This window comes from Corvus moneduloides, chromosome 2 (genome assembly GCF_009650955.1).
Source record: "Corvus moneduloides isolate bCorMon1 chromosome 2, bCorMon1.pri, whole genome shotgun sequence".
Classification (NCBI taxonomy): Eukaryota; Metazoa; Chordata; class Aves; order Passeriformes; family Corvidae; genus Corvus; species Corvus moneduloides.
The window spans coordinates 19,396,162-19,417,767 of NC_045477.1; the positions used below are offsets into that span (position 1 = coordinate 19,396,162).

The following is a 21,606-nucleotide window of genomic DNA, read 5'->3' on the forward strand; positions in this document are numbered from 1 at the left end:
ATCCAAATTTAGACTGAAAATCCCTTCATTCCAGTGCAATTCTGAAACCAAATAATAACCTCAGTCTCATAAGAATTATGCATACGCTTAACTTTTAATATGGTGATAACATGTCTAGTTCTCCCAAAAGATCTGATTCCATGTATTTACTTTTAAACTCCAATTTGACTTCTTGTTTTATGTTTTTCCTCTCCTCATCCATCTCCACCTCTATCATATATGGCCAACTTAATGAATGATTCAAGTTCTCCAAAGAAGAGTAAGACAATTGGAATGGAAAAACTTTTTCACCATAGTAACAAGAAGGTGAAGACGCATGGATCCTCATCCTTGGGTCTTACATGTTGTCTACTGCCCCTCTGACAGGTAACTTGTCACACCTACTTCGTGGAGACACAAAAGACCACAGCAGCTGCAATCACTGGAAAGGGATGAGGTTCTCTTTTTGTTTAAGCCAAAACTCTGCTGCTCCAGATATCAAAACTGAAAGAGCACAGAAGATTGCAGATGATGCGACTCCATGAAGGCTGATCAACAGCCTCAATGAACCTGCTCCTGTCTGTTCTTGGACTCGAGTGTTTTGTTACAGATGCACAAAAATGCAAGAGCAGTTAGGGAGCACTTCTTCCCCCTCCATCATCCCACAACTGCTTCAGTGAACTAGGGAGATCTATCATGCTGTGTACTTGATGCCAACTGCAGCAAACTTAACTCCTTGGAACTTCCTTCTGCTAGAGAAAAAACTGTCAACACACTTGAAACAGGAACAGTTCTTCCTGATGTCAAAAGCAAATCATCTCTACTAAAGGCCTTGGTAGTTCATAAATGGACTCAAGAACAATAATTACAGATCCCCAGCCAAAGGAGCACAGCAAGATAGTCTTTTTTCTAATCCATAAACAGAATGAATTTTTGCTCAAGACTGAAACAGTAACAAAATGTCAGGCTATGAATCAACTGGCACAGCATACCTAAGGAACATAAATTGTATGTTCTTAAATAAAAAGTTTCAGGATCTCACTAGCTTCCCTTGTAACTTCAGAAGTGAGGTTGTCTCTGACAGCCATCATATTCCCTCACACACAACCCCTCATCTCTTCTTAATATATTCTTAAGGTCCTAGTAGCCACACAATTAAGTTACAAGGCAAAGCTCATAGGTGTCCATGACAATCTCTGACCACACCTCTGTTCCAACACTGAGAATCTCTCCCAGACTGAGGTATGTCTGTGTCCTGACTGTCTGGAAGGCACCAAAATGTTCCTCTCACAGCTGTCCTTACCCATCCTAATCTCCACTACAGGAAATCCAGACAGACAAACTGGTAGGGAGCTCTAGAAGAGTCAGCAGTCTGGATCATGAGGGAATCAGAACTGCAGGGCATATTCTACCTGACCCCAACAGAGGCAGCACCTTGCAAGGACAGGACATGCACCACTATTCTCTACCTCACTGTGGGTGTTCGGAGTACAAACACCTCCTTACCCACAGCTTATTTGCTTCAGATTTTTCCCTGCTCTGGAGTGCCCTGATGTTATGTCAGTCTCACTGTAACTGCAGACATGTATCTAAGAGCCACGTTCAGTCCTTGGCTACAGAGAAAAAGAAATAGCATGCTCTAGCAACAGAATGGATGAGATCCAACACCCACTGCAGGTCTCAATAACAACATAAAGCATAAGAAGTAAATACTAGGACCTTATAAGAAATTTCACTTGATGCAAGTGAATCATATCCTGCCATATCTTTTTATTTTCATTTTATTTCTCTACTACTCCTATATTCTGCAGTGTTACTAATCCAGCAGGAAGATCTCTGAGTTAACTTTCTGCATGTCCACATGTCCACGGCAGTCTAATTGCAGTACCAGAGTGTTGAGCTAGTACCTTATTCTTCAGGATGCTTTGAAACCAGTGGAAGCATAAACACACTTCTCATACCCTGACTAGACATCCTCTCTTTGGTAAGTGTAGCTCAGTTCGACCTGACCAAACAGGATTCCCAAGCAGCAGCAGACTGGAAAGTACCTGATGATTTTTCAGTTCTTCCTCAAAGTATTGCACAGTATTCTGAACACCAGCAGCAAAAACTGACCAGCATTAACTTTGCTTGAAGTTGTGAGTTCTCCAAGGAGACAGAAACATCTGGTCCAGGTCAAGGAAGAGTCACGACATGGCTTGAGCCTGGTTCCCATCTGAGACTACTACTCCCAAGATGTCAGGATAAGATTTGTTTTACATTTTCTCAGAATATTTATTTTTCTACAAAAACATTATTTGACTTTTGCCAACTTTTGTTGAGGGAACTTTCCAAGAAGTTATATAAATTAATTACTTTATTCATGTACTTACTGGAGAAAGAAGTATTTAAAAACAAACAAAAACCCACAAAACAAAACAAACACTACTGGGCCACTTACTCCTGTTTTTTATTTTATCTATATTCTTATTGATCTACTTTCACTGTCAACTATTTAGCCTTACATTTTAAGGAGAAATGAGGAAAAGTTCTGAATCTAATTGTCTTATTTCTTGAGAAACACCTCTAAAAATCACCCAGGTCACAGAACTTACAAACTTCTGTACATAGCCTGCTTTATGAGATTTCCAAGAGGAACCTCGCTGATTCATAAACCAGAATACACAATCAGATCCATCTTCACCATTGTTTCATTGATGCCAAGCCACAAGAGCTTACCCAGAACTGTGCACGTGCCCAAGAATCTGTGCCAAAATATCTCAGAGCAGGATCAGGCCCCTGTAAGATTAGCTGCATGTACAGCTTCAATTCTGCAACTGCAGTAGCTCAAGGAGACAGCTATGACAGAGGCATTGCAGTAATGGGCCCTAAAATAATCAAGAATATAAAGATCTTTGTGCTCTCCACAACTGAAGCACAATTCTTAAAAATGAATGAAACAAATAACTTCTGTATTTGTGAAATAAAAATCAGTTCTTTGGACGACAAGCAGGACCAACATTCTTCAGGCCAAGCTCCTTAAAATCTATAGGCTGTTTTCCCATTTTTTTTATTTTGTTGGGGTTCTTTTTTAGAATTCGTTTTTCAATTGTTTTGGGGTTTTTTCTTGCAGACAGAATTACTAGAATAAAAATATGTTTCTCATCTCTCTCAGATAAAAACTCTGCAAGACCCCCGTCCTAAGGATAAGCCCAACAGAGGAAAAAACTCAGTCCAAAAGATGCACGTTTGTTCACATTTAAAAAAAGGTCAGCAGTTAAAAAACCAGTGCTGGCTGGAACTGTAGAGCAAGGATGGGGGATAACTCCCTTGGGATCTACAGATTCACAGTATAGCATACAGATAGGTGAACAGAAGATATTAAGAATTTTCTGTAAATCAGATTCTTGTATGATCAAGACTGTGTACCAACTGAGAAAACAGAAGTTATTTAAAACCCTAGGTGCACACAAAGCCACAGTTCTAACTGTACTAGCCTAAGAAACAAAAGCACAAGATCCACGGATTCTCAGTCTAATCTGCTCTGAAAGACAGTCACTAGGTTTGCTTGTTACTGACCTAATATGAAACTACAAGTTCCAACTTGGGACCTGAATTACAAAGTACCCCACAAAACCCCACACTGCCACAATGCTGACCTCCTTCCAAGCCACTTGTGTCAATCCTTAGAGCAAGAAGCTCTGGCTGAAGAGCTGAACACACTGAAATATGTAGGTAGAGACAAAGCCTGACTTTATGAAGTCCTTCTGAGCAATAGGACATTTTAGCACATTCTTAGAACCAGCATAAATATGTTTCTATCACCTTCACACATCTTGTACAACAAACAAAACATGCCTATGCATCTTTGAAAAAGTCATTTTCAGAGAATTAGGAAGAACAGATGGCAATATTCACATAGCATTGCATTAAGAAGAGACCTTGGTGTGGAAGAACAAAAGACCAGGCCCAAAAGCTCTGACCTGCAAGGATATTTTCCTATCAGGCGGCACAAGCTCTTAGATGTGGAAGAAGAATCCTCAACTGAACTTGGATGCTAACAGATTTCTCAAGTCTGTAAGATCACAGTTACCTAACCAGTAATCTACAAATCGACAGGTAACAGTTCACCACCATTTTTTCACCTTCCAATATGGGAAAGTAATGTGCATAGGGCAGGTATTTGAGTAACAAAGAGGTAGTTGGTATAGTAAGTTTAAGAGTCATGTAAAAACTTGCAGGAAGTTTGTGAATTCTGTACTTTATTCTGCCACCAGTCATCTGGTCTTACCTGAACATCCCTGAGTCTATTCTGCCATCTGCAAAATGGAGGTGGGGAACACTGGTTCTGAAATGTTTGTAAAATGTAGTTAGTTGATGCCTGCAAAAGCACACAACAGAAGAGCAAAGTGTTATTATACCCTAAAAACATGCTGTTTAACAAAATAAGTTATATATAAATGACAATACTAACTGTGTTCTACAACACACACTCTTAAAAGATTTTGTTTATACATCTGTTTAGAAAGTGAATTGTTTTGATTCTCTGGTAGGATGAACCTGAGATTCTCTCCAGAGAAAGAAGCAGGCAGTCTTTTTCTAGATCTTCATAATCAAACAAAACTGAGCCTCAGTGTAAAATTTTCCCCAAGTATTATAACACAACTACAGTTAATGCAACTGCCATTTTACCCTATGACAGGGCTAACAAAAAACCCCAACTAACAACTGTGGATGACTCTTCTCAACTTTCTGCCCTGCTACTCACTACCAAGTTTTTCTTTCAGAGACTGCACAACACTTTACACAGGAAGAAGCCATAACCATTCCAAGTTTGTAAGTGGAGAAACTGCTTTATTTGGTCTCCATAGCTGAAAAGGAAGTCATGGCATACTCTACCTTTATTCTAAGGCTACTGCACATTTCAATCACATTTGTAAAACTGGGAAATTCACGCCAATCACCAGCGTCATTATACTGGTAAAGTACAGATGATCCTTCAAGAAACTTCAGTGAGATCCATGAAGATTTTCTTGCAAGTCAAAATTTATTTCCATTGAAGTCTATAACAAAGTTCTCACTGAACTCAGCATGACAGTGATTACACCTAATGGGGTGCAGCTCCGGGGCAACAGTATAGCTCCTTTGTGGATGGGAGATGGGGGAATCACACATATGGTAAGCTGCCCCCGTCACTTTTGGTGTGTGGGAGAAGCAGTACTCGGGGAAGTGACAAAGTCTGTTTTGCAGACAGTGCATAACATGTATGATACTTTGCAAAGGACATTCCTCTGCAGTTTACCTTACACAAACTTGGGAGTGCTCAGGCTAAAACAGTGCACCTGCTTTTCCACTCCCTCTATGCTTGGCTAGGGCCACCATGAAAGCAGACTGCTTGGCAGAGACTCTACTTCGGTTCAGCACTAGCAGAAATGCTTCTGGTTCCTCAGTTTAAAACTGTTCAAAAAAAAAACTGGCCCATCATCTAAATATGGACTGCTGGTTGATTATTTCACTAAGTTAATCTATCTGACTAACTCTCCAAAGAAAGGGAAAAAAGCAAGTTTTAACTGCAGTGATGGGACACCACCATCACCGACTGCCACCTCTTCCCCTGCCCTCCAGCAAAAAATAAAAAGGAGTGAGGGTGTCTCATTCTTCTGATCGAGTGCTACTGATGTAGTTACAGCCATGTTTTAAACACACACTGCTCCTAGCCGGTTTTGCCACAATCCCCCAGACTAACACAACGAAATTCTGTTCAGCAGCCTCAGTGGAATTACAGAAGCTCACATCAATTCTGATTTCAGACCAAAGTGAATTTTACATCCAGATTTTTTAGCCTGACCAGTAGCCCATTTCAATGTAACCTAGCAGGAAAACATTGCTAAGCACATGCAGAGTAACAGGTTTCTCTGAGACATTTCAGACAGAACACTGTCAAAGATACCAATTCTCCTGATAAAATCTTGGCTCCAATACTTATTTTCTGAAAGGAAGGAAAGCCTCAACATTTCACATGTCTAAGGGGGGAAGAAGCAAGTTAGGACAAGAATAATTGAATCCTATGAAAATGCAATAATTATAAAATCAGACACATTGTAGAATCACAGAATGGTCTGGGTTGGAAGGAACCTTAAAGATGACCTAATTTGAACTCCTCGGCCATGGGCAGGGACACCTTCCACTAGACCAGGTCACTCAAGCCCCATCCAGCCTCGCCTTGAACACTTCCAGGGATGGAGCAGCCACAACTTCTCTGGGTAGCCTGTGCAGCTGTCCCATCACAGTAAAGAATTTCTTCCTAATATCTAATCTAAATCTACTCTCTTTCAGTTTGAAGCCATTCCCCCTTGTCCTGTCACTACCTGCTCTTGTGAAAAGTCCCTCTCCATCTCTCTCATAGGCCACATGAGGTACTGGAAGGCTGCTAGGAGGTCCTCCCGGAGCCATGTCTTCTCCAAGTTGAAAAATTCCAACTCCCTCTGCCTATCCTCATAGGACAGGTGCTGCAGCCCTCTGATCAACTGCATGGCCCTCCTCTGGACTTGTTCCAACAGGTCCATGCCTTTATTTTACTGGGGATCCCAGAGCTGGATGCAGTTCTCCAGGTGGGGTGCCACAAGAGCAGCACAGAGGGTGAGAAGCAAAGCATTCTCCTGAAATCCTTATGTTAAACAACAGCTAATTGTTTTAGGGCAGTTAAAAACCTGAATGCTTCAGCAATAAATAGCTCCTATTAAAAAAGTTGCCTAAATATGTGACTACTATATTTTCTTACTGATCTTGAATCAAACATAGTGAAAATGAAAATGACGACCCTTTCAGGATGAGTGATTCATCTTACTTTGGCTTGCTCTTTTAAGAGTAAGAAATAGTAATTTTCCCATTTCATTTTTTTAAGGAAGGTTTTCTTTTTATTTCTTTATAAAAATTGACCATTTTATACATTTGCAACCTGCAATAGCATTTTGACCTTTGCTTCAATTTTCTTCTGATTTCTATTCAGCTTTCTAATCTTATCTTTTCATATTTAGTTATACTAGACACAATTACTGCTGAGACTTTGAATACCCTATACATTCATACAAAAGAATATAGAAAAACAGGACAAAGACAGGACCATGAAACCTATGTTTGCACATAGGGAGTGAAGGCCATAAAACCACTTCTTGAAGTGTGTAACTCCTCCTTTTTGGGTGGCAGGGGCAAAACTGAATTTGTACACAGTTTGTGTAACTGTACTATCAGGCCTCAGGCACACTCTGCATTTCTGAGCACAACCCTTCTCCTACCTGAACTCTAACTCTGCATTCCTTAATGGTCACAAATACTGCTATACAGTTCCCCTGCTGCAGAAAAAACAAGTGGAGCTGCAGAGTCAATACATGTTATCAAGCTCTTTGACTGCTCAGATGCTATTAATATTTTGGTAGGGTGGGGGTTAGAATTCCTGTCAGGCACAGAGTTGCTGTGGCATATATACCAATTTTTTTCCTTATTTCTTTTCCATCTAATACATTAGCAATACATGCAGCATCCAGGAACAACTTGGTTTCATGTTTTGCTTTCTCTCACCAGCAGTGCTAGATTCCTTCATGCATGCTGTGAAATACCCCCTCAACCATTAAAGTCACATTCACATGCCACTTAGTCAAAAGGAAAGCTTGTAACAGCAATTTTTAAGTAATTATTTTTTTTAATGTTAAGTACATTATCTGTGTAAATAGTATCTGTGTAAACAGAGATCTGTTGATCTCTATCCTTTAGAAGCTACAGAAGAGTCTAGCACCCACAACAAAAAATGAATATTAATATGGCCACAGTGTTACCTAGTGAGCTACTCTGCATTCCCTAATGGCAGAAGATACTGCCCAAGGCATCTGCTATTAAAAATAGGAACTGGATAATAGATGCTAAAGTCATCTAAAAAATATATATTCTGCTTAACAGAAACAGATACTGTTACAAATGAACTCTTTCTGAACAAAGAAATCATATCCACATTTTAGATGCTATTGGTGCTAGATGTATTTTAACAAAAAAATACCTAATTGCAATTTGCCTTTAAATTATTACGAACCAATGTTAAATTCTACTGTAATATTATGTAACTCCATTTATATTAAATGAAAATAAATTGCAAATGTTTGATGTCAAAACTGTAAACAAAGCTCAAATACTCAACAGGGAAGTCTTCCTTGAAGTACGAAGAACAAGTATTAGGTTTAGAACTAAGTTACCTGAAACTAGTACCTTCCATTGCATCTGCAGAGTCTTTGCTTCATATGTCACTTAATGGCATGTCCTGTAAAGCTGGGAAACTAACTGGGAATTGAAAAAGTAAGATCATTTGTTTTCCCTCTCGTTTGAGAAAACAAAGAAGTTTGAGTTCTACTGGTTCTAAAAGCTTGCATTTGGTTAAGAAGAATCAGTTACCTTATTAGGGATAATACTTTACTTTTATTTTAAGTGCAAACTCTATTTGCATCTACTTGTGTGTTTGTGCATGAGTGTAATTTTATTAAGTAGGACATTTTTAAAGGCCATAATTTAAAAAAGGCATAATTTATCATGTCCTAAATAAAAACTTTCTTAACTGTTGTAATCTAGATAAATGCACATAGGCCACGAAATCACTTAGAAAGTGTGCAGGCATACAGTGCATGCTCTCAAACAACAAAAAAAGTAGTGCCTAATTTAGTGTAAAGGCTATATTTAGCAACGTATTTTAATGGTTGTCTACCAATAGAGACTGCTTCTGAAAAAACAAAAATACCAAAGCAAAATGAGATTACAAGCACCAATTTAAACCAAGTGTTTATTGACCAAAATCCTGATTTAAATCAGTTCAGTAGGTGTAACTGGAATTCAAGGCAGCAGACACGTGAGCGTACATACATAGGGGCTCACAAGGGCCAGGAATACGAGGCATAAAACCCTCCCTGCTTCCAACATGCCTGCCCCCACTCTCTCCTTCAGCCCTGCCTCAATCTCTGCAAAGCCTGTTAGAGCTCCACAAAACACCATCCCCCACTCAAAGATTTTTTTTTTCCCTTTAGGATCCTTGCATAAGAGAAACACGTACTGTCCCCACCGTAGACCTGAATTGTGCCCTTCTCTCATGTAACCCATTGCATGGGGATGTTTGTGATGACAGCCTCACCTCCCGTTTTGACTTCCCTCTTTCTGTGAAGAGTAACAGTAAACGTCAAACGCAGCCCTGTGGGTCCATCCAGGAAAGCAAGACTGCACGCAGAAACCAGATCAGCCATGGCAGAGAAACCAGCGGAACACTTCTTAGACAAAATACAGTTATCTGGTCAGTTTCCTCAGGTGCTTCCCTCCCTGCACTCCAGCGTCCTCTCACTCACTTCGGCCCCATCAGCACATGGCGCAGTGAAACAGAAAGCTCGACAGGGACATCCTCGAGAGTCCACTTCACTATATAAATAAATAATCCATTTCCTCTACACGGATCTCTCAGGAGGGCAGGATCTTCCTTCACTGATTAAAAACCAGGAAGACTTCACAGGCACACAGACGGAAAGCTTTGTTTGGAGCTCTCACCTGAACAACAGGCCAGCGGAGCAGCAGCAAATCAAGTGATTTCAAAATCTGCAACTGAGTATCCAGATCCCTTCCACAGCTTCCTCCAAAGGACCCTGAACGACTAAACGATGGTGAGGGTCCCCACCATGCAAGATTTTTGCCTGGGTCACTTTTAACCATGGACTTTATTTACCCCCTGCTGCTTTGGTACACAGTGCTGTGGCAAGACAGATGAGCACAACCACATACAAGAGATGCAAGGAAAATACTTAACACTCAAAAATTGTTTTACACACACACAGAAGCAATTCTCTCATATTAATGGAAATCTCATAGTAATGAGAAATGGACAAATTCAACCATTACACTTAGTTTTCTGTCATTCACTTCCCTTATTTAAGGTCTTCTACGCTAAGAAATAAAGTTTAAAACTTCCTTCCCTTGCTCTACTTCTGACACTTGTACTCTTTATTTAGACCAACAGTTTTAAAAGAATGGCACCGGAGCTTCTGCTTACTCTTTCAGCACTAAAACACATTTTTAATCAATACAACAGAGGAAGTAAATTGTGAATAATTGCCTGCATTAATATATTTGCTACCAGCTTTGTCATTCTTCTAATTTGCACACACCAAATTTCCCCTTATAAACACCTCTGTTTCTCCAAAAGCAGCTGGAAATTAATTATGCTGTTTTTATTTTCTTATTAATTCATATGCTATAGTTATGTAATCAGTGCAGGATCATGCTGCAATTTTGCATACTTGTTTCAAAATACATTATGAGTACTTGATGATTGATCTTTAACACAATGTATGAAAGAGCATCTCAAACAAATTAAAGGGAATACAAATAAAGAAACTTAAAAAAGAAAAAGAATTACACACATTTTCAAACAAGAGCTAAACCCTGAAACTCACAAGTTTGTGGCATGGAGCACTCACTGATTAGAAATGAGCCAGGCAGGAAGTTTACACTATTCAACATGAAATTCGGATATAAAGAAACCTTTTGCAAAGAGAAAGAACACCTGAAGCCAGATTTACCAACACAGTGGCTGTGTAAATGCTACTTCTTTCCAAATCTATCATCTCTGACCATCACTTCGCAGTACATCAGAATGCTTTCTTTCCCTAGCCAGACAGCCAACTTGGGAAGCAAAACATACTTGAACAAAATGGCTTACGTGCCAGAAGACTTATCATCTACCAAATGGCATTCTCACACTTCACGCTCTTCCACCCTCTTCTCACTTACAGGAACTCGGCATGGTTCAGCAATGTCTCTCTCTATTCCCTGCTCTTCCTCCATGGCTCACCATCAGGTCAGGGATGGCCTGTAAGCTTGTGAGCTGGACACTGAGTACAACAGGTGCACGACACTGGCAGGACTATCTGCACATCAGTAATTAAGAAAAATGTGAAACTTGCAGCTTTCCTGAGGAATTACAGGCCACCAGGAACTTCAGCCAGCAAACCTGCAAACGGGTGCACATTGCTGATGCAGGTCTGGTTCTGGCGTTTTGTTCAGGAATCCACCTGCACAGCTGTAACTGCAGGATTGGGCTCTTCAGCCATTAGGTCAAGACAAATTGATGTACCTGTACTTCACCCCGTAAGTCAGCATGATGTTGCTAACTTCAGTTCACTGTAGGCAGGATGTGGCTCAAAGACCACCACTTAGGGAAAGCAAACCCAAACACGGCCAACCACAAAAATGGCTTTTTCATCAACCTGACAAAGAAAACCTCAGTTCCTTCCAACTTTCACGGCCAGATTTTATTGCTGAAAATAATGTTTCAGCTGCAGTAATTTTAACAGAGTTACTTCACACTGAAGAGGATGAAATGAGGTAAGAAATCAAGTCCTCCCTCACTCCCCTTCCATTCTCACCTAATGATTTCTCTGTCCAGCTTCGCCTCCAAATTTCTCATGAAGTCACTCTTAAATATTGCTTTGACAGCCACGAAACAATGCATTCTCTCGCATACAAAAACAAAAACTCAGAATTATTTGTTGCATAGAAGAACACACAGGCTGCGGAGGGAAAATGCACTATTCTACTGCCAGAGAGACAATCCTAACTATTACTGTGTGACATGCTTTCCCCACTGCCATTGCTGGGTAACTCTTATCTGTGCAAGGCATGAGTACAAATGAAAAACAAATACTCAAAACAGAAAGACGGACAACTTCTAACAAGGCTTAAGTTTAGAAGTCCTTATGTAGCCAGCAGAAAAAACATATTGGGGAAAGAAGTGAAAGGTATTGGTTGAAAGCCATCAAGCACTGAAGCACTGCCTGACACTCAGCAGCACAGTACAGTCACCAATCCTTCACCCAGCTCACCAGTAGCACAGGACCTCCTCAGTTGAATCCTGCAGAGCAGGCCTTTAATGCGTGTGCCTGACCCTGTCACGGGGACCTCTGGGTTTCAGAAGCACAGGATGAAGCCCCTCCCTGGAGCGCAGGTGGCAGAAATCTTCCTGTTGCTATACCTGTTTAAGGGGAGAGGGATCCCACAGCCAGGAACACAGGGGGGCTCCACAATGTCTCAAAGCAGACAATTTGCTACACACATAATGCCTTTCAGAAAGAAAATATCATAAAACCCCAAACAAAACACCACACAGCCAGAGGGAAGACACCTTCCTACTTTCCCGCAAAAAGGGAAGGTGTAGACAGGACTTGATAAGCTTCTTGTCAAGACAGATTCCACTTGCATTAAGTTCCCTAGATCCCATGTTGTGCAAGTCCACTGAATTATTTTTATCTTTGCTGAATGAGGCTCTGTGACATTAAGGGTCAATAAAATGCTGCTTCTTACTTTCAGCATTTGCTACATTTTATAAAATCTCTTATATAGAGACACCCACGTGGAAGATTTCTGACAATAAAAATTCCATGCTTCCTAAGCAACTGATTTTCTTAGTGTACTCTCATAAAATCCTGTTAACTTTTCCTCCCCTTGCTAAAAATTGAAATTTGGTTGTACTAGGTTTCTTTGTACTCAGATATGCCTGAAGCTAGCTTATTTTCACATGCTGAATTGTCCACGCTCATAAGGACTTGCTATTACATTATGCATTTGTGTGCTATAAAGGAAAAAGTACAAACACTGAAAGTGTCAAAACCATGCTCTTCCTCTTTGTTGATTCATCTTTCACGTAATCAAATTTATAAATATTAGAAATAATAAAATGCTGCTACCATTGTGAGAATACTATTAATAGGTCTACACCCAGGCATTAAGCCAAGTGTGCTTTACTCCTCAAATACGACTCCGATTTTTACATCAAATTTTTACTTTAAGTAACAAAACACCAGTAAACAGCAAATCTGAAAATCTTACATATGTTTACTGGCCCTAGAAATTAAAGTTCAGTAAGCAAGTTACCCTATTCATCACAATACTGCCAGAGTAACAAAGTAGTTGCTTCGCTCCATTCCATGTTTTATAAGAAAATCAGTTGTAATTTTGCATTAGATTATGAATACGAAAAAATAATTTAATTGTGAGGAACTATTTCACATGAATCACATTTTAAAAACCTCGCTATGAAGAATCATTTTATTCCTTGCATTAACTTTACGAAGTTAGTATTAAATAAATAAGGGTAATAAATACTGCCATAAACAGCAATTTAAATACCGTGTTTACTGGCAAAACCTCTTAAGTAAGCTCTCCTCATACTTTACACCGTCTTGTCAATAAATACAACCAAAGTCAGTAACATCACAACATTCTGAAGGTGGGATTTTTTTTGTTTGAAGCACCATTATGAATGAAAGTGGAGTATTAGCAAAAGATGTCCAAGTGGCACAGAATTCAGTGAGACTACTCACATCTCAAGACAGGCTCTTACTAAGAAAGCTTCAGAGCAGTAGCACACACCGAAGGAAAGGACACAAAACTAAGGAGTCAGATGTAGATTTTATTCCATTCCCTCCTAATGCTAACCTGCTAAGTGACTGCAGGCAAGCCTACGCTCCTTCACAGCGTTTTATCTCAGATGCCTAAAACAGGGGAAAAAAATGATTGTTCCTGATCTTGAGGTGTGTGATTACAGCACGGCTTGTGTACTTCACCAGACAGGACAGAAGCACATAAATAAGGCAAGGCCTACAACTGCCAATTATTAATAATATCACTATTATTGCGAGGACAGTATGTGCTTTTTACTTTTTCAAGCAATACAGAACAGCAGCCCATCAAGCCATTCTTAAAGTCAGAGTAATCCTTATGCTGGTTCAGATCTTACCCCTTCTGAAACTATCAAGAAGGGTGACAGCTCTAGGGAGTCTTTTGTGAAATTCCCATGTCCACCAGTACCACACTCATCCCACTGCTTTCAGACAGACACACTGTATCATTACTGATCTTAAAACAACAGAACAAAATAATAAAAAGGAAGTAAGCCCTAATAATCTTTTGACATTAAACAAAACGAAAAAGCTTCTGGAAGTAATACCCCAGGAAAGGGAGAAGGAAAAGAAATAATACGACAGAAGTCAGCAGGATGACTTCTACCTATTTCTACTCAAGAGTATTTTGAAATACATATGATTAGAAGTTTGTTCCATCTTTATAGACCCCTAAGTAATAATGAAAACATAAATTATTAGTAAGTTTACAGTAAGGCGCAACAGTATCTATACTGCTTTGAAAAACTTAAATCACTCATGAAAACTGTCCCAATATATGGGCGCCATATGATTTAATGATACAGGGAAGTACTGTCACTCTGACAAAGGGACATATGGCTATGCTTCCAAAGGTAAAGACCTTGGAAGCCACCAGCAGGCCATAGCAGTGCTGCTGATTCCACCGGTGGCCACAGCAGGCCATCCCCCACAACAAGGCACAGGAAGTCCGACTTGGGTCCAAAATTTGGAAAGCGCCTCTGGTTTTGACTACATCACTTGCCAGAGCTCAGAGACAGCCTGCAACACACTCAAAAATCAGTGTTTCAGTTCGGTTCCAATTTTAATTTATAGTATCTTCCTCCACCAAGGAGCTGCCTTCAGATAAAGAGGGGGATCTGAACACTACAGGTGTCCACATTTCATTGCAGGTACATTTACAAACTTCACACCACAGCAGAGCCTTGCACACCACAGGCCTCATCTACCTTACCTGCACTTTTTCCACCACCACACGTGGTGGAAGAGCAACTCATACCAGCTCACTTGGTCAAGATCTCCTCTCTTCACACCACTCTTTCCCCAGCTCTCTGCTGGAAGACTGCCCTGCCTAACGCCATGTTCATGAGCTCCAGAGGCGCTGTGCTTCCTCAGCCCACAGACCACAAGCGGCAGCAACCTGGAAAAACTTTCAGCTCTGAATGTGAGCAATCGTATCAGTGATTTTAACAAGACTTGTCATCTGCTTCAAGATATTCACATGCTTACAGGATCACCAGCTATGGAACCACTAATTTATGAACAAAGTGTATTAAGAGCATTCTGGATGAACAGGAAAAATATTAGTTATAAAATAATTGCGTGATTACCTCTGATATTTTATGTGGAAAACTGACATTTAATATCTTTAATTATTCACACAACAGCTATAAAAGAGAAAGGTTTTCTTCCTTTAAGGGAAAAATAAACACGGACAAATTCCTCTCACCATCACTCCTACACTCCTTTCCTAAATAAACCTCCTGCTGAAGCCAATGGAAGTTTTGCAGGCAATGGGCTTACAGCAAGTAGCCCCCAAAAAACTCCAAAGTGTCAAGTTCAAGCTTCTTAACTATTCTGAGTTTACCTCCACACAGAAACCAGCTACGTTTCTGCTAAATTACGTGCCTGCTTGACATGGCTTATCAGCTTGCTGTGCCAAGAGGGACAGTAGTGCGCAAAAAACTTTTGAGAGCATGGGCCAGTTTTTGAAGCATCCACAAGACCCCTTGCTAAAGCAGCTCATCACCTTCTATCTTGTGACACACCAGCCCTGCACTGGCACTCACCAAGCAAGACCAGAACTCCTGTACATCAAGACTGAATTACTAAAATCCATTCATGAACAGCTACTTTAGTGATAACTGTGTAATAAAAGAAATCTTCCCTTTTACCAAAATAAAAGCTCCCTAAAGCAAATGGAGATTTCAAGTCATGGAAAAATCTAATGAAATCTCTATTCTCACCTTAACTAGGCACATTATTTTTATTGCCTTTTTTTTAAGCTACAAGGAAATGCATTTCTTCTTCTCCTCTAAAACTCCTATTACACATTTTTTGTAAAAAAGATACCCTACCCTTTTCTTTGTTCAAGCCAGTTCAACATCAGGCTTGACATACATTTAGCACTATGCACAAAACCAAGGTCCGCTCCTCTCCAAGTGTGGGAAGATTAGGATCACCACTTCACTGCCAGATCAACATTCTGTGCATCCAAAAGACTTCAGAACAAAAGTAAAAACCAGATAGTGACTCAAGACCTGAGTCAAGGTCTCTGAGCTATTCTTGCTCAGTATCCTTTACTATTACTCGAAATAAAGAAAATGTCCTTAGCACTTGCAGAACTCTCATCTGACTCTTACCCGAAAACAGAAAATTAAATTCAGAAATCAGTACATTTGTATTCAGCCCTGATCAACATTTTGAACCCTATCTGCCAGTTTTGAATTTCCAAACCTGTTTTCACTTGGAAAAAATTATTGCACCAATTACTCTTCACAGAACACGATCCTTGTCAGTAATGCCATAAAACCAAAAGCAATATTCTTCTATGCAACTAGCCTGTCATGAAGAATTTCAGTAATTGAACTTGGTGTATATACTCTGACACCTACACATACCAATCACACTGCACACAAAATCCAAAAACCTGAAATTTGGGTGTAAATCTGCAGGAACTGGAGAACAGTAGAATACTCCCTTCAAACCAACTGCCCACTGTGGTTATCCCAGCCTTAACACTAGCTCTGTGGTCATAGCATCACACCAGAACAGCTGCTCCCAACAGCCCCCTTCGAGTCAGCATGTTTGGAACCATCATCTATCTTAAGTCTGCTATACACTGCCTGCAAAAGGTCAAGAGTATGTTACTGATCATTTGCATTTATGAGTACTAAGCTTACCCCAAATACTTGTGTTGTCTTGTTTTTAATTATGTACAGAATAGTGCCAAAAAGAAATGCTACCTCCCACTTCCTATTTTGGGCGAAACGCAGGTCAGTGACACCACGAGCAATCGTATGAGAAGTGCTCCAAGTGCCACTCATTTTATGTCATCTATGAATGTGACCCCAAAAATTTAGAACCTCTTCTTTAAACTATCACTTCAGCTTAAAAGGTGTCAAACCCTTCAAAAGTTATCATAACTTTTCCCAGCATGCAGATTAAAAAAAACCATTGTTGTGTACCTGAAATCTTAGGAATACCAGTAAATTAGCCACAAAGACACATCTTCCAAATTGATTGGTATCTGCATTCATCAATGCCAAAAGAAAAAACAGTAACACAGAAAGAGCATGGATGGAATTCTAATTAGCTCTCAGTTTACATGTTAAAAGTGAACGAACTCCTGTTGCAGCGGCATTACAGTTCTGCTAAACTTCTCACTGATTCTTGACCTCCAGAGTTTTCTAATTACCTATTCAGTTTTTATTCTCATAGTTTTCTACCACTGAATTTTAAAAGGGCTTTACACGCTCATTAAATTTTTGACCTGTGTGTTGCACTTTGCATATTCTAATGTTACTCTGGTTTAAAACTTTTGCCCTAAGTCAGTCAGCTGATTATCTTTACAAAGTTTTAAGGGAAAGAAAAACACAAGAAAAAAAAATAAGTGAAGAGAGCTCTGAATATGCACAGCCTCTTAACTCCCAGGTTATTTGGATGCACCTCTACATACAAACATTGTATTCTAGTATTAGCACCTGGAGAAGACATGTCTTCTGAAGTACTAAAACCAGAACAAGCATCTTCCTCATAAAAAGTGGCAGCACGAGAAACACTGTCTTATCAACAAGAACCAAGTTCTTTTTCCATGTGTACAGTTTACATACTTACCCAGGAAGGTAAATGGAAATTACAGACAGACGAAGATGAAGCTGTCTCAAACCCTTTGTCATGTGATAGTGACCTATAAAGTATCAAATAAAGGCACATCATCAGCACACCATGATTTTACAATATTGCAACTCACCACATCACCAACAAGAGGAGAGATCCCAAAACTTGAAACTTGCTTCCTCCTCACCCCCACCTCAGCTAAGTTGTCATTAAAACGAGATGACAGCCACAGGAAACCGTAAGGAGCAAACAAAAGCTGCACCGTGTCTTTAAAGGGCATTAGGAGGGGGCAAATGGAGCAAATAATCTGAGTGTGCATCAGCAGGGTGGGTAATTTTTCCTCTGTCTGTCTCTCTCACACGGATGCATGTTTATGAGCGTGCACAGACACATATACATACACACAGGGATGCATCACGTAATTATTTACATGGACACACAGTAATACTTGCATGTATTATCAAAATAAAAGACAGAAAGTTGACCACCATCTGCAAGGAGGCATACATAACAATAACCCCCGGGAACTTACACAAGTGAGCGATCAATCCCCGCGCGTGGACAAGCCAAACAACGCAAAAATTAACAACAAGAATAAGCCGCCAGACCGCAAGTACGAGATCCACCCGGGAAGAGAGACAGACAGAGCGACGGACGAAGGCTGCAAGGCTGGAGCACAGTTTCAGGTAATGCCCGCTGCCCCCCGGCAGAGCCCGGCCGAGCCGCCCGGAGCGCTGCGGCCGCCCAGCCGCCCCTCCGCCACCGCAGCCCGCGGGGAGCGACCCCCGGCCGCCGCGGGGGGAGCGGCGCTCGCAGCCGCCGCCCGCCCTCCGCCCACCCCCGCCCGTGCAAAGTGTAGGGCCACCGGAATCCGGGCTCCGGGGTGGGGTGGAAAGAAAAGGTATTAAATATGGAGAAAGACCGCCGTGACCCAGGGTTTTCCCGTCTCCCCCACCGCGCCCCCCGCCCCCGGTCACCATCAAGTTTGCATCCTAGTTACAAAATGTCGATCTTGAAGGCTGACAAGACACAGGGAGAGGGGGAGAGAACGAGAGAGAGGGAGAGAGTGAGTGAGAGAGAGAGAAGAGAGAGTCCATCTTGCTTTGAGGGGGGAGGAGAGGAGCAATAATGCAGCGCATAAATCTCACCCTCCCGGGGGAAAAGTCTGCACAACACCTTTGGGGGCGGGCGGGCGCGCAGGGAAGGGGCGGCGGCGCGGAGAGGGGGCGCGGGGGGCTCCCCGGCCCTCCCAGCTGCCCTCCCCGGCGGGCTCCGGCGAGGCAGGCTGGCAGCAAACACCTCCCTGCTGCTCCCCTCCTCCTCCCCGCGGGCCCGGGCGATGATCCCGCTGCTGCCGCCGCCGCTGCCACCGGGGAGGAGGTGCCACCGCCGGGAGAGCCCACATGGAGACCGGCACCCCGTCCCTGCCCCGGCGGCCGAGCCGGGCCCCTCCGCCGCCCCGCCGGGCTGCGGGACTTGGACGTGTCACCAGCAGGACGGGCAATGGTTTCGGCGCCCCAGGCCCGAGTGACCACCGCCGGCCTGGCGGCGCCCCGGCCTCCCCGCACATACTCACCTCCGCAGAAAACTTTTAACCGCGGGCCTTCCCCGGAAAAAGTGGCGAATCCGCCCCGCACACGGTTAAAGCCCCGCGGCCCCCCAGCTCGGCTGGCGGCGAGCGGGGGAGACCCGGGCACGGTCCTTCCCCGCCCCGGCGGGGAGGGAGGGAGGAGGCAGCAGGCAGGGAGGGAGGGGGCGGGCAGCCGCCTGCCGGTGCCTCTCGCCCCGCCGCCGTGCATGTCGCCTCGGCGGCTCTCGCATCGCTTCGTTTTACCTTCCTCATTCAGCGGCGGCAGCGGGCTGCCACCGATATTCCTAACGCAAACCTGCTGCCGTGCGGCGCCCGGGATTAACGCGACTGCCTCCTTTTCCCCTGCCTCCAACCCTTCCTTCCCCGTCCTCCTCCTCCTCCTCGCAAACCCACACTGGATCGGCTCTCCTCACAGCCATGCAAGTTTCATACATTGCAAATAAACCCGAGAGGAGGAAGAGCGAAGCGCCTGGCGGGGAGCGGGGGGAGGAGGAGGAGGAGGGCTGCTTTCTGTAATTTACCAGCGACCCGATCTCGCAGCAGCAAATAACAGCCGAGCACCCATCCGGCTCCCGGCGGCCGGGAGAGGCCCCCCCCGAGGCGGCCGCCCCCTCCCCAAGGCGCCCCTCGCCAAGTTTTCTGTCATCGCGACCACCCAATGTCACAACTTACCTTCAGAAATAGGACTTCGCGCGGCCGAGGCCTGCCACCGCCTCCCCCCGGCCCCCGCCCGCCTTCCTCCCTCCCTTTCTCCCTCTCCACCTTAAACTTATTGACACAACATAATCCCGCATCCACGCGAAACTCCGGCAGGGCCGGCCGCCCGCCCCCCCGCTGCCCACCGGGGCCGCCGCCGCCCCGGGTGCATCGCCGATGACTACCGGAAAACGCACAGCCCAACTCTCCGGCCGAGCCCGGCCGCCGCTGTTGTTGTCGGGGTCGGCGCCGGGGTTTTTCCTCCTGCTCCCCGTGCGGCCGCTGGATCGGCTGCTTCCCCCTCTCTGGTTTTATATGCCCCCCCGCCCTTTCTCGCGGCGGCGGCGGCGCGGAGCCCCCCAGGCCGGCGGCAGCCGATACCGATCCGCGCACTCTCCCCCGCGCCTCGCCGCCCCTCGGGATGAAGTTTCGTTTCTGTCTGCCGCGATTTCCCTGTCAAGTCCCCCCGGAGGCACGCACCGAGCGGCGGCCGGTGGCCATCCCTCCTCCTCCTCGCCCTCCTTCCCCTTCCTCTCTCCGCCGCTGCTCTTGCCTCTCTCTGTGGCGGCGAGAGGTGCCTGGTTTCAAACGCAGCCTGGCACTGGCTGGCCTACCCCCGCCGCCTCTCGGGCTCGGCTCGCTGGTGTTTTAAATGCCCTGCGCTGTTCCGCGATCCACTTGGCCCCCTCCCCGTCAAACACCCCCAAGTCACCCCTGCCCTCCCGGCCGGGAGGAGGGCTGGCGACACCAACCCACCCGTCCTCCGCTGCCCAAACTTTCAAAACGAAGGCAGGGCTGGCAAGAGGGAGGAAAAGTGACTGGGAGCCGCGGCAGCCGCCGCGCCGGGCAGGGGAAGCTCCGCACCTCCTCGTCCGCCAGAGCCGCAGGAGGGGCGCGGGGGGCTGCCCCGTCGCTGGGGCGCGGAGGGTAAAGTGTGGGGCGAGGGCACCCCTTTCCCTATCTCTCTCGCTCTCTGTCTCCCTCCCTGCCTGCCGCTGCTCATCTCCGCCCGCCCGATGCGGGTCGGCGGGAGGGGGCACTCACCTCGGCGGGGTGCGCACCGCGCCGCTGGGCCGGACGCGGCTCGCAGCGCAGCCCCTCCGCCTCGGCGCCCGCGGAACGCGGCTCCACACAGAGCCATGCAACCCGGGCAGCGCCACAACACTCCCCGCGATATAAGACGCCCCGCCATTGGCCGGCGCGCTGAGCGACGGGCCCGCCGGCCACTCAGCGTTGCCGTTACACCCGCGGCCCGCGAGGGAGCTGCCGGCGCACACACTCCCCGCACACACTCACACAAAGATCGCCGCGCTGCCCCTCGCAGGGTTCGCGGAGCCCCCGGCGGCGGTGCCGGAGTGGGGCAGGGAGCGGGGGCTGCCCGGGGCAGCGCGGAGCCGTGCCGACCACAGCGCCGGCAGCCGCTGTCCATTGGCCGCCCGGGCAGCGCCGCGAGAGTAAACTACGCCTGCCCTGGGCAGCGCCGCGGGGCAGGGGGGTGCGGGCTCGGCTTGGCCCGGCCCGGCCCGGCACACCCCGAGCATCCCCCCGATAACTTACTCGGCCGAGTTGGGCGGGTTTCATTCAGAGGCCACAGCACGGCGAGCCAGAAGTTGCGGGAGGCAACAGCGCATCCGCGCAGCCCCTGCTGGGGCAGTAAACACGGGGAGCCACCCCCGCGGGCGGACGGGCCGGGCCGGCGCTGCCCCCTGAGCGGGAGAGGGGGGCTCGGGCAGCGGCGCCGCGCGGGGATGCGCAGGAGCTCCGGGCGGTGCCCGCTGCCGTAGGAAT

The 21,606-nt window shown here is 45.0% G+C and overlaps 1 protein-coding gene across 20 annotated transcripts in view; it reads right to left on the minus strand.

Moving 5' to 3' along the window:
* The window catches only part of BBX (BBX high mobility group box domain containing), a 153,158-nt gene extending 131,764 nt beyond the window's left edge, over positions 1-21,394 (minus strand). For 7 of the 20 annotated variants that reach the window (XM_032098342.1, XM_032098340.1, XM_032098337.1 and 4 more), the window contains exons 1-2: positions 17,529-17,601; positions 4,250-4,339 (exon numbers count right to left, since the gene is read on the minus strand). The gene's annotated coding sequence lies outside the window, so the exon portion shown is untranslated. Of the gene's footprint in view, positions 1-4,249; positions 4,340-17,528; positions 17,602-18,063; positions 18,083-19,107; positions 19,261-20,015; positions 20,036-20,298; positions 20,393-20,862; positions 20,965-21,375 lie in introns of those variants that run through there. The other 13 variants (XM_032098353.1, XM_032098351.1, XM_032098352.1 and 10 more) reach the window with 13 other exon arrangements.
* Positions 21,395-21,606: the final 212 nt, after the last annotated feature.